This window comes from Chaetodon auriga, chromosome 1 (assembly GCF_051107435.1).
Source record: "Chaetodon auriga isolate fChaAug3 chromosome 1, fChaAug3.hap1, whole genome shotgun sequence".
Lineage (NCBI taxonomy): Eukaryota > Metazoa > Chordata > Actinopteri > Chaetodontiformes > Chaetodontidae > Chaetodon > Chaetodon auriga.
This window is the reverse complement of record NC_135074.1, coordinates 395,154-406,901: the sequence shown is the minus strand read 5'-3', so window position 1 is coordinate 406,901 and position 11,748 is coordinate 395,154.

The following is an 11,748-nucleotide window of genomic DNA, read 5'->3' as shown; positions in this document are numbered from 1 at the left end:
CTTCATTGAGCACCTTTAAGAGGATTTTTCCTGACAGCTGAATTTTGAGTTTTTGGCCATTTGTGGTTTGTCAATTCGGTTTCAACATTCCACAACATTATGTGTTCACGGATATGAAGGACAAAGCTGTTTGTCTTCTGTGCGTGGGCAGTGTGGCTGTCATGAAAGAATATAATGTAAGAAGGCACTATGAAACGGAACACCATGTAAATTAGTCTGGAAAAGCTGCATAAAGAGCCAGAAGAAAATGCAAATGAATGCAAATGATTTTTCTTGTATTTAATGTTTAATATTGTTGTTTATAGATAGAAACAGTCTTATAAGCTGTATTAGTTCCAGGTTCAAGTATCTGGCTTAGACTAGTGTGCATCAGAGAGCAGCACACTCAGGTTTAATATATGTTGACTTTTTGCACTCTTTGGGCATTTTTGGTTTTTGTTTGAAGGAAATTATTTTTTGGCTGTTGTTGGCCTGTGGGAAAATGTTTTCATTTGAAATTACTATGGAAAGCTGCAGATAAAGCCATAAGAAATGAATGCAACTGATTTTTCATTTATTTAATGATGAATGTTGTTTTATAGGCAGTAACTTATAGGCTGTGTTATGGTCATTTCAATCAGTTTTCAATAAACATTGAACCAGTCCAGCGCTCAACTTGGAACAATTTTTTAATTTTGGCCCACTGTGTATTTCAGTTTGACACCCCTGCTCTAAAGGCTCTCCAACTAACCCAGAATGCTGCAGTATGTATACTGATAAGAACTAAGAAGAGATGCTATTTCACCCATATCAGCCTTTCTACATTGGCTCCTTGCTAAATGCAGAATACAGTTTAAAAAGTGTTCTCCTCACTTATAAATTCCTTAATGTAAAGTGTTCATAGTACCCTACCCAGAGACAAGTATAGATTTACATCATCAACTGAGTAGAGCCGCTGCCCCTGCTCGTTGAGAGGAACCAGATGAGGTGGTTCGGGCATCTAGTGAGGATGCCTCCTGGATGTCTCCCCAGGGAGGTGTTCTAGACATGTCCGTCAGGGAGGAGATCTCGGGACCAACCCAGGACACACTGGAGAGATTATGTCTCTCTCCTGGCCTGGGAATGTCTCGGGATCCCTCAGCAGGAGCTGGTGGAGGTGGCTGGGTAGAGGGCAGTCTGGGCTTCCTTGCTGAGGATGCTGCTCCCCGACCCAGACCCGGATAAGTGGAAGACAACTAGTACGAGTACACTTTACATTTCCATGTGGAACTTACATTGTGCTACTCTATGTTGTCTTGTAACTCTCCTCTCTCTCTCTCTCAAGTTTTCTGATGCTCTCTCTCACAGAATTTTAGAATTTCCACACAGTCTGGGCACACTATTAATACAATTCCTTCAAAAAGACAATTGCAACCTCTCTCTGTATATCTTCATCCAACTGCTGCATGTGCCATCTGACAAAAAACTTGGTTATGATGCAGTAAAACAGAAAACATACTGTAAAAATTCTTTTTCATCAGGATTTTCCACTTGTGTAAAGTCACTGTCACTAAAGTTGAGCCCAGTATGCGCACAAATGTGAACTGAAACCATGTCACATTTTTTGGTACATACTCAGCCACAAAAAATCCTTAAGTGCACCTGTAGCACCCAGACATTTTGTTTAACCTTGTTGTTAGTCTTTTGAAACTACCTCTGTTTCAAAAATATTAACATTGGTGTCTGTCCAAATGGATCTATTTGTGGCACTCACACTCTTCAACACAAGGTACAACTTATTTACATAATAGGAAGAAGCACATTGTTTTTTCAGTCATTTCGATGTGTCGTGGTTGACTGTGAACCTCAAGAAAAAGAGAACTTTAAGGACTGAGCCTGTCACAGTCTAGTGTGACATGGAAACATATAAAGTACTTCAAGTTACAGTATGTTTACAGTTGACTTGATGTGACGCAAGAGTTGTATATTTTCTGCTTCTGGAGGAGCCCTGAGGAAATATTTCTAAATATATCTTCATGAAATTAGAGCTTGCAGATCATCTACAAATCTTTAATAGAAACCATGTATTACAGACAGCTGGCAATTATGGCATGCATCTAATGAAAGATGTTCTCCAATGGCATTATGAGAAGTGTAGGATCCAGTGTTTCTGGAGCTTGACCCATACTAGGGTCTACCAGTCATAATATGTCCAACATGTAGCTTCACCATCCTTAGAATACAAAATTCTTGAAGAAGACCAAGTATGGCCTGAGTAGATATGAACTGAACATATCCTAATCTCAGGAATTGCCGTGATAAATGTCATGTTATCCTAAACTCTTCTTTCTGATGCTTTTGCTTACATTAAATTGGCAGTTGAAGAAAAACAGTTACAATATTCATCCCAGATGTAGTATCAGTGCTTGAAACCTCAAGTCAACACCAGTTGACTGCAACAGGGTGGGGACCAAACATGTCACAGCAAACTTTTTTAGACAGCAGCTTCATTTTCCCATCCACTGGTGACAGGAAATTAAACAGGAAGGCCCTGTCATTTAAGCATGTTAACACAAAAACAGCATTAAAGAGACTGATGTCAGGCAGGTGAAGGGTCACTAAATTCACTTGTTGTTCAGACAGATAAATTAAAGCACAAATAATTATTTATTTGCATTGGCAACAATGCCATTTTGTTGGTTTTGATAGACACATGCAACCCTAAAGCTTTAAAAAGTAAAACATTTTTTTGGACATTTCTTTACTGTACTGTCTCATCAAGATTATTGTCATATGTTATAGTAATGAAAAAATTCAGAAGCACTCAAATAGATCTGCTGCAATCCTGCAAGGCTCTGATGATATTCTTTGTGTTCTTTGTACACAGCAGGCAATGTGTATTTGGACTATGCCCAGACTTTCAACAGCAGCTCTGAAAGTCATGAAACCCTCCACAGACACAACTGGCTTTCATTTTGTCATTATGGCCCCCATGAGGGCCCTGATTGTTGGAGGGGAGCCTCAGCCAGTGAAACAGTGCTATGGAAGGGGAGGGAGAAATGGATGACTGTGGGACCATACATGTCTTCATGGACAGGGAGTCCCCCTTCAACCCGTGGACTTAACTGGCCTGTGGGAATCATCTGCCTCTGTGAATTACTGGATATCACACTGTTTTAGTGAGAATTTCCATGTTCTCTTCCAGTGAAAATTTCGACTGCATTACCCGGTCATAGTTAAATATTTAAAATGGACCCCAGCACACTATGGCATAAAACACTGCAGAGGCCACCACAGTGTCATAGAAAGTCCAGAATAGAGCCCTGCACACACCAAAGGACTTCAGTCTCCTCAGCAGGTGTAGCTGACTCTAGCCCTTCCTGTACAGGGCGTTAGTATTGTCTGTCCAGTCCAGTTTATTGTTGAGATGATCAGGTGGTTCTGCTGACACCAGTCCACGAAGTCTGTGATGACGCCCCTGTACTCCTGCTCATTCTCCTCTGACACACAGCCAACAATGGCACTGTCATCGGAGAATTCTGCAGATGACAGAAGGTGGAGTTGTACATGAAGTCCAAAGTGTAGAGGGAGAAAAGGAACAGTGACAGCACTGTTCCCTGGGGGGCCCCTGTGCTGCTGACTACCACATCTGACACACAGCTGTGTAGCCTCACGTCTGTCAGTGAGGTAGTTGATGGTGTTGTCCACCCCGATGCCAGGTCGATAGGTGAAGTGCAGCGGGTCCAGCGCAGAGTTCACCTGGTTGCAGAGGTGGCCGAGGACGATCCTGTCCATGGTCTTCATGAGTTGGGATGTCAGGGCGACAGGTCTGTAGTGGCTTGGTTCCCTGGGATGGGCTGTTTTTGGAACCGGCACCATGCAGGAGGTCTTTCACAGGGCCGGGACTCTCTCCAGACTGAGGCTCATGTTGAACATGTTGTTACGGCCCTGGCTGTATTGTGCTATGTGTTTGTTCCTGTGTGGTCCTGTGGCGTCCTTTTGTCCGGTTCATGTTTTTGTGTGTGAGTGTGTGCTCTTCTTTTTTTTAGCAGCTGTGCTGGTCCTGCCCTCCTCCGTAAGCCAAGTGGTGTCGCTCTCCTATTGGTCCCTGCTGCAGCATCCAGTGTCTCTTAAGCCAGGGATTTCTCATTCACCGCGGGACTCGGCTTGACAGCAGTGGCTCGTATGTTTATGGCGTTTTGGACTCAAGAACTTTGTCCCCAGATCTCTGTTGTATATTGTGGTAGAGTTAGTTTTGGTAGTGTGGTTTTTGGTGGTGGGTTTTGGATCTTCTCCAGGTTTTGGTTTGTAGTTTGTAACACTGTATATAGTTAGCACTATTTTGTTTTGTTTTGGCTGTGGCCCTTTTTTTACCTGTACATCAGGTCTCTTTTTGTTAATAGCAATAAATTGATTGTTTACCATTGTACCTGGGTTTGGTCGTAGAGTATTTGTTGATTTGGAGACAAAGTTTGTTTTTTTGTCACTCTTTTATGTTGCGTCTTGGCTCCCCTAGACTGGGGCGTAACATAAAGTGGGGGCTCGTCCGTTCTTTTTCTACTTTGTAAGTTTTTGTTAAGTTTGGTTGGCAGCTTTTCCTCATTGAACAGATAATATGGCTTTCGATATTGATGATTTTGTACAGAATCCTGCGGTAAGTAAGCTGGACAAGTGCACAAAAGCAGACTTGTTTTTGGTCGCAAATTTGTTCCAAATTAATGTGCCTCTAAATGCCCGTAAAATTGACATTAAACAGTGCTTGATAGCGAAGTTGGTGGAGAAAGGCATTGTGAAGTCTGCGCATGAGGTGGTCAGTGCGTCTGACGTGTCAGATGAGGAAGTGGGAGCGGAGGCTGCCACGGCCACAGACACTGTCAGCGGCCAGGTGAAGGTTGGAGCGGAGGCTCCTGCATTCAGTCTGGGAAGCACAGATCCGATCGCTCTGATCCAGGCTGGTGTGGATACAGAGGATCTGAAGCTGGCCCTCCGCCTAAGAGAGGTGGAGCTCGAGACAAAAACCCGCAAAGTTGAGCTTATGCATCTCCGCATAAGGGCCCTAGAGCTTGATCCGGCAAACCGAAAAGCACCAACCACTGTGAGTATGCCTCTCCCCTCCACTCCTGAACAGTTTGATGTTAGCAGGCACATTGCCCTAGTACCTCAATTTAGAGACAGCGAAGTGGATTCATACTTCAATGCTTTTGAGCACATTGCAGCTACTTTGAAGTGGCCCAAAGATGTTTGGAGCCTCTTGCTACAATGTAAGTTGGTGGGAAAAGCCCAGGAAGTCTGTGCAACATTATCAATTACTTATAGTTTAGATTATGATGTGGTGAAACCACAGTGTTAAGAGCTTATGAGCTCGTCCCTGAGGCCTATCGGCAGAAGTTTCGGTCGAGTGAGAAGGCTACAAACCAAACTTACGTTGAGTTTGCGCGAGAGAAGTCTCTTCTTTTTGATAAGTGGTGCACCGCCAGTAAAGTGACAGACTTTCCCCAGCTCCGTGAGCTGCTGTTGCTGGAAGAGTTTAAAACATGTCTTCCAGAAAAAATCGTTGTTTATTTGAATGAACAGAAAGTGGATTCATTGTCCAAAGCTGCTGTGTGCGCGGATGAGTTTGCTTTGACGCACCGTGTAGCTTTTTCACCGGTACAGCGCGGGCGCACTCCGGCTATCGGCACCGGTAAACATATTTAGTCTTCACCGAAAAGCCCACAGCGCTCTACCGCTGCTTCTAACACTCGTGAATGTTTTTACTGCCATGAGACAGGTCACCTGATTGCGAACTGTCCTGCTCTCCAGCATAAAGACAATAGTGAGAGTGCCAACAAGCCGAAGAGTGTGGGTTTTGTGCAGCCTGCTCCTGTTCAGCCTCCAGTCGACACTGACGACGCAGATGAGATTGACGAGAGTTACTGGCCCTTTATTTCTAAAGGTTTTGTCTCTCTGACAGGGAAAGAGGAGGATCAGGTGCCAATCACAATTTTGCGTGATACCAGAGCTACACAGTCTCTGATGTTGCAAACAGTGTTGCCTTTTTCACCCGATTCATTTTGTGGTTCTGATGCTCTGGTGTGGGGAGTGAAAATGAGCGTTTTGAGAGCGCCACTCCACACGTGTTTCTGCGATCGCCACTTGTTTCTCACCCGGTGCAAATTGGTTTGCGCAGTAAGTTGCCTGTGCGAGGGGTTGCCATGATCCTCGGCAATGATCTGGCAGGGAAAAAAGTTTTTCCGAACCCCGAAGTAGTTGAAACCCCTGTTGCTGATTCGCGTGTTTCTGTTCCTGCTGCTGTCAACCCGACTGTTGTGTTCCCCGCTTGTGCTGTCACACGCGCACAGTCGCGTAAATTTGGTGATGTGCTAGACTTATCTGAATCATTTCTGTGTTCGGGGGATGTTGTGAAAAGTGCTGGGAAAAAAGAAACATCACCAGAAAAATGTCAAACGTCTGTGTACGATAACCTCTTACCAGTTGACGCTAACATGTGTTTTTCTATCAACAGGACCGAGTTCATCAAAGCACAACAAGCTGACCCGTCTCTGGCAGACTGTTTCTCATCTGTGGCCAACACAAGCACATGCCCCTCTGTCTATAGCATTAACGACGGTGTGTTACTGCGTAACTGGTGCCCCCCCCCTCTGTAAATTCTGGTTGGGATTCAGTTCAACAAGTGGTGGTCCCTCAGAAACTTCGTCCACAAGTTCTTAGTCTGGCACATGACAACTTCGCAGGCCATTTAGGAATAAAGAGGACTTACCAGCGTATCCTGCGTTATTTCTTTTAGCCAGGTTTGAAAGGCAATGTGACCAGATTTTGTCGTTCATGCCACGTTTGTCAGGTAAGCGGTAAACCAAATCAGGTGATTCCTCCGGCTCCACTACATCCAATTCCAGTGTTAGGTGAACCCTTTGAACACATAATCCTCGATTGTGTAGGTCCACTTCCAAAATCCAAATCCGGCCATCAGTACCTCCTGACTTTGATGTGCGCCGCCACTCGTTATCCCGAGGCCATTCCGCTGCGCACCCTGAAAACCAAAGCTGTCATCAAGGCTCTGATCAACTTCTTCTCCACATTCGGGATGCCGAAATCCATTCAGACCGATCAAGGCTCAAACTTTCTGTCAAAAATGTTCGCACAGGTCCTGGCGTCGCTGTCCATTCAGCACCAAAAATCCAGCGCGTATCATCCACAGTCTCAGGGCGCACTTGAGCGTTTCCATCAAACATTGAAATCGATGCTTAGGAAATTCTGCTTAGAAACAGGAAAAGAGTGGGATGAAGATTTGCCATTCCTCATGTTAGCTGTACGAGAAAGTGTGCAGGAATCGACAGGTTTCAGTCCTGCAGAGCTGGTGTTCGGACACACCGTGCGTGGTCCTCTGCGCGTGCTGAGAGAAAAGTACCTGTCAGAAAGGGCTAGGTCCAGCCAAAGTGTTCTCGATTATGTGAGCTCTTTCAGGGAGCGTCTGCACAAAGCCTGCGAGACCGCACGCAGCGCTCTTTCAGTGTCCCAGGGGAAAATGAAACGTAAGTTCGATAAAAAAGCTGTGCAGAGAAGATTTGAAGTTGGTGACAAAGTGTTGTCCCTACTTCCAATCCCTGGTTCCGCCCTCCAGGCGAAATTCTGTGGTCCTTATGACATCCAAAAAAAGTTGAGTGAGACTGATTATGTCATATGCACCCCTGATTGTCGGAGAAAATCCCGTGTGTGCCACATTAATATGCAGAAGCCATATTTCAGTCGTTCTCCCTCCGTTCCTCCAGCTGTAGTGTCCACGGTTGCGCAGGTGCCTCCGTCCCAATACAGCCCAGAGAGCGACGGTTTATATCTTAGCCACGGAGACTCGTGCATTTGTCTCCAAAACTCAGACTACCTGAAAAATTTGCAACATCATTTAAAACATTTCGACTTGCCTGCTCGAAAAAAGATATCTGTCAATTAATCGAAAGTCACCTGACGTTGTTTTCTGATACTCCGTCTCGTACCACCGCCATCTCACATGACATTGATGTGGGGGATACGCCTCCTATCAAACAGCACGCTTACCGCGTTAACCCCACAAAACGTGCGCTTCTCCAGCAAGAAGTCAACTATCTGTTGGAAAACGGATTAGCTGTCCCAAGTTCCAGTGCATGGAGTTCTCCTTGCCTTTTGGTCCCTAAAGTAGACAAAACTCCTCGCTTCTGTACCGACTTTAGAAAAGTCAATAATGTGACGAAGGCTGACTCGTATCCTCTGCCCCGAATGGAAGATTGTGTGGACAAAGTTGGTGCAGCTAATTCGTCACAAAGCTCAACCTGTTAAAGGGTTATTGGCAAGTCCCTTTGACTCCCTGTGCTTCAGAAATCTCTGCCTTCGTGACTCCAGACAGTTTCCTACAGTACACTGTGATGCCCTTTGGTCTCAGGAATGCGCCGGCCACTTTCCAGCGCCTGATGCACAAAGTCTTAGGTGGTGTTAAGAGCTGCGAGGTCTACCTAGATGACATTGTGGCATATTCTGACACGTGGTCTGAGCACATCAAAACGCTGAGTGCAATTTTTGGTAGGTTGAAGCAGGCTTCCCTAACCTTAAACCTGGCCAAATGTGAGTTTGGTCGCGCCACTGTGACCTACTTAGGTAAGCAGGTAGGTCAGGGTCAGGTGCGGGCCCTTGCTGATAAAGTCCAGGCCATCCTCGACTTCCCTGTGCCTCAGACGCAGCGTGAGTTTCGCCGTTTCTTAGGGATGGCTGGCTATTATCGCGGGTTCTGTAGGAATTTCTCTGATGTTGTGGCTCCACTCACTAGTATAACCAGTACCTCCCTCCCATTCGAATGGTCCTCTGGCTGCACAAAAGCCTTCCAGGCAGCCAAAGCCCTCCTCTGTAGCACACCTGTTCTAGCTGCTCCTAACTTTGAGCGCCCCTTCAAGATGGAGGTGGACGCGAGCGCCAGTGATGCATGTGCGGTGCTGCTGCAGGAAGACGACCGCGGTATTGACCACCCTATTTGCTACTTCTCAAAGAAGTTCAATAGGCATCAGGTACAGTATAGTACCATTGAAAAGGAAGCCCTTTCGTTGCTGTTAGCTTTACAGCACTTTGAAGTCTATGTAGGCTCCAGTCCTGTGCCTGTGATAGTCTACACTGACCACAATCCTCTCATGTTTCTGGCCCGGATGAGAAACGGAAACCAGAGACTCATGAGGTGGTCCCTGTTGCTCCAGGATTTTAACCTGGAAATTAAACATAAAAAAGGCACAGAAAACGTGTTAGCTGATGCTCTGTCTCGTGTCTCTTCCTGAGGTATCAGACATATTAGGGGAATGTCTGATATTTAGGAAGGGGGGTGTTACGGCCCCGGCCGTATTGCGCTATGTGTTTGTTCCTGTGTGGTCCTGTGGCGTCCTTTTGTCCAGTTCATGTTTTTGTGTGTGAGTGTGTGCTCTTCTTTTTTTTAGCAGCTGTGCTGGTCCTGCCCTCCTCCGTAAGCCAAGTGGTGTCGCTCTCCTATTGGTCCCTGCTGCAGCATCCAGTGTCTCTTAAGCCAGGGATTTCTCATTCACCGCGGGACTCGGCTTGACAGCAGTGGCTCGTATGTTCATGGCGTTTTGTACTCAAGAACTTTGTCCCCAGATCTCCGTTGTATATTGTGGTAGAGTTAGTTTTGGTAGTGTGGTTTTTGGTGGTGGGTTTTGGATCTTCTCCAGGTTTTGGTTTGTAGTTTGTAACACTGTATATAGTTAGCACTATTTTGTTTTGTTTTGGCTGTGGCCCTTTTTTTACCTGTACATCAGGGGCCCATTTCACAAAGCAGGTTTAGTGAAAACTCCGAGTTAGTTAAGCCTGAAATGAAGGAAACTCTGAGTTTTCCGTTTCACAAAGGGAGGTAACTCAAACCAGAGAAAGAGGGGTAACTCTAGCCTGTTTCACAGAGAGGGGTAACTTAAGCTCTCGGTCAGTTACCATAGTAACAGACTCTATGAACCTAACCTGGTCGGGACCAGGTTTTTCTCAATGAACCTCGAGTTTCTCTCTGTCTCCGCCCTCTGTCAGCCACACACGGTATTTGATTTCCTCATTCATTCGTCAGCAGGCGAGTTTTGGGATAACATAGTTCTGCCGTCTGTTATTTAAAAAAATCAGTCAGTAGGCACTTTTTTCTCTAATGGCATGTCCTTTTGACAACGATCCCGTGGATGAAGGTGCAGCATTACTGCGCAGAGAATTAAATATTCGTCGGGAGATGGTTATCAGACCGTGCATAGATGTTCTGGCATTTCCAGACAATTATGTTTTTGAACGGTACTGTTTCACGTCACAGTCCATCATCTACATACATAAGCTAATCCGTCCTTACATTTGCAACATTACCAGCTGGAGTCATGCTCTCACATCCCAGCGGATGTTGTGTGTTGCGCTGCGTTTCTTTGCGCAGCATTATGTTGGTGATAAAACAACTACACAGTCAAACAGCCACTTAATATTTACTTTATAATATAACACATGATCAAAATGAGGTACCCCCATTAAATTATGCCGTGTCTTACCTGTTTGAACAATGTTTTTATGTTTCATCTTGAGCTGCTACCAAGTGCACTTCTCCCCCGCGGGATTGCACCTACATGAAATAAATTAATGAGCTACCATTCAAGCAGTTTTCCCCTGAAATATTATTGTGATTGCAAAGGACTACATTTAAACTTACGCATTGACCCGAGCAGCAATGTTCTCCCACGCCGCCTCCCTCTCTTTTGCAGCTGCAGCGGTGTTACACTTTTTTCTAAAAACATGCTCAAATTCGCCGTATGAGCGCATTAAGAGTTCGAGTTCCAGTGGGGTAAAATACGCAGCCCTCCTCTTCCCCGTCGCCATGGTGACTCGTCGAATCGGGGCTCCATTGATGTTGGCTTTTTATAGTCGTGGTGCACGCGCTTAACTCTGAGTTAACCTACTCTGAGTTGACTTAACTAACTCAAATCACCTGTTCTGAAACCGGAAACTCGGAGTTTCCTATCTCAGGCTAGATCAACTCAGGGTTCAGGATTAGACTCAGAGTTTGTTAAACCTCCTTTGTGAAACGGGCCCCAGGTCTCTTTTTGTTAATAACAATAAATTGATTGTTTACCATTGTACCTGGGTTTGGTCGTAGAGTATTTGTTGATTTGGAGACAAAGTTTGTTTTTTTGTCACTCTTTTATGTTGCGTCTTGGCTCCCCTAGACTGGGGCGTAACACATGTACAGAACCACCTGACTGAGCTGGTCTGCACACTCCCTGAGCACCCTGGAGCTGATGGCGTCTGGGCCTGTGGCTTTCCTGGCCTTTGTCTTCCTGAGCTCCCTCCTCACCTGGTCCATAGTGATGGAGAGAGGGGAGGGGGGTGACTGTGGGGGGTAGTCCAGAACTGTCGGTGGTGGTGGTAACCGGTCCTTGATGACAACGGGGGTTGGAGCAGAGTGGTCTGAGGGGAGCTGAGGTGTTAAGGACTGCAGCTGAGGGGAGACGACTGGCCTGGAGAGGTGTGAAAAAGTGGGGGCCCAATGAGAGGGGGCTGGAGGGGGGGCAGAGTCAAATCTATTAAAAAACAAGTTTAACTCATTTGCCCAGGCCTGATCTCCAGTGGTTGCTGGTCCATCCCCACTTTTTGCCATGGCTCGAAATATGTTTCAGACCTCCAGTTCTCCTCCAGGCACTGCTCCAGTTTCTCTCTGTAGTTTTTCTTACACCTCCTGATGTTATACTTCAGCTCCCGCTGTACTCTCCGCAGCTCCTCCTTGTCCCCTGAGATGGAGGCCCTCTTCTT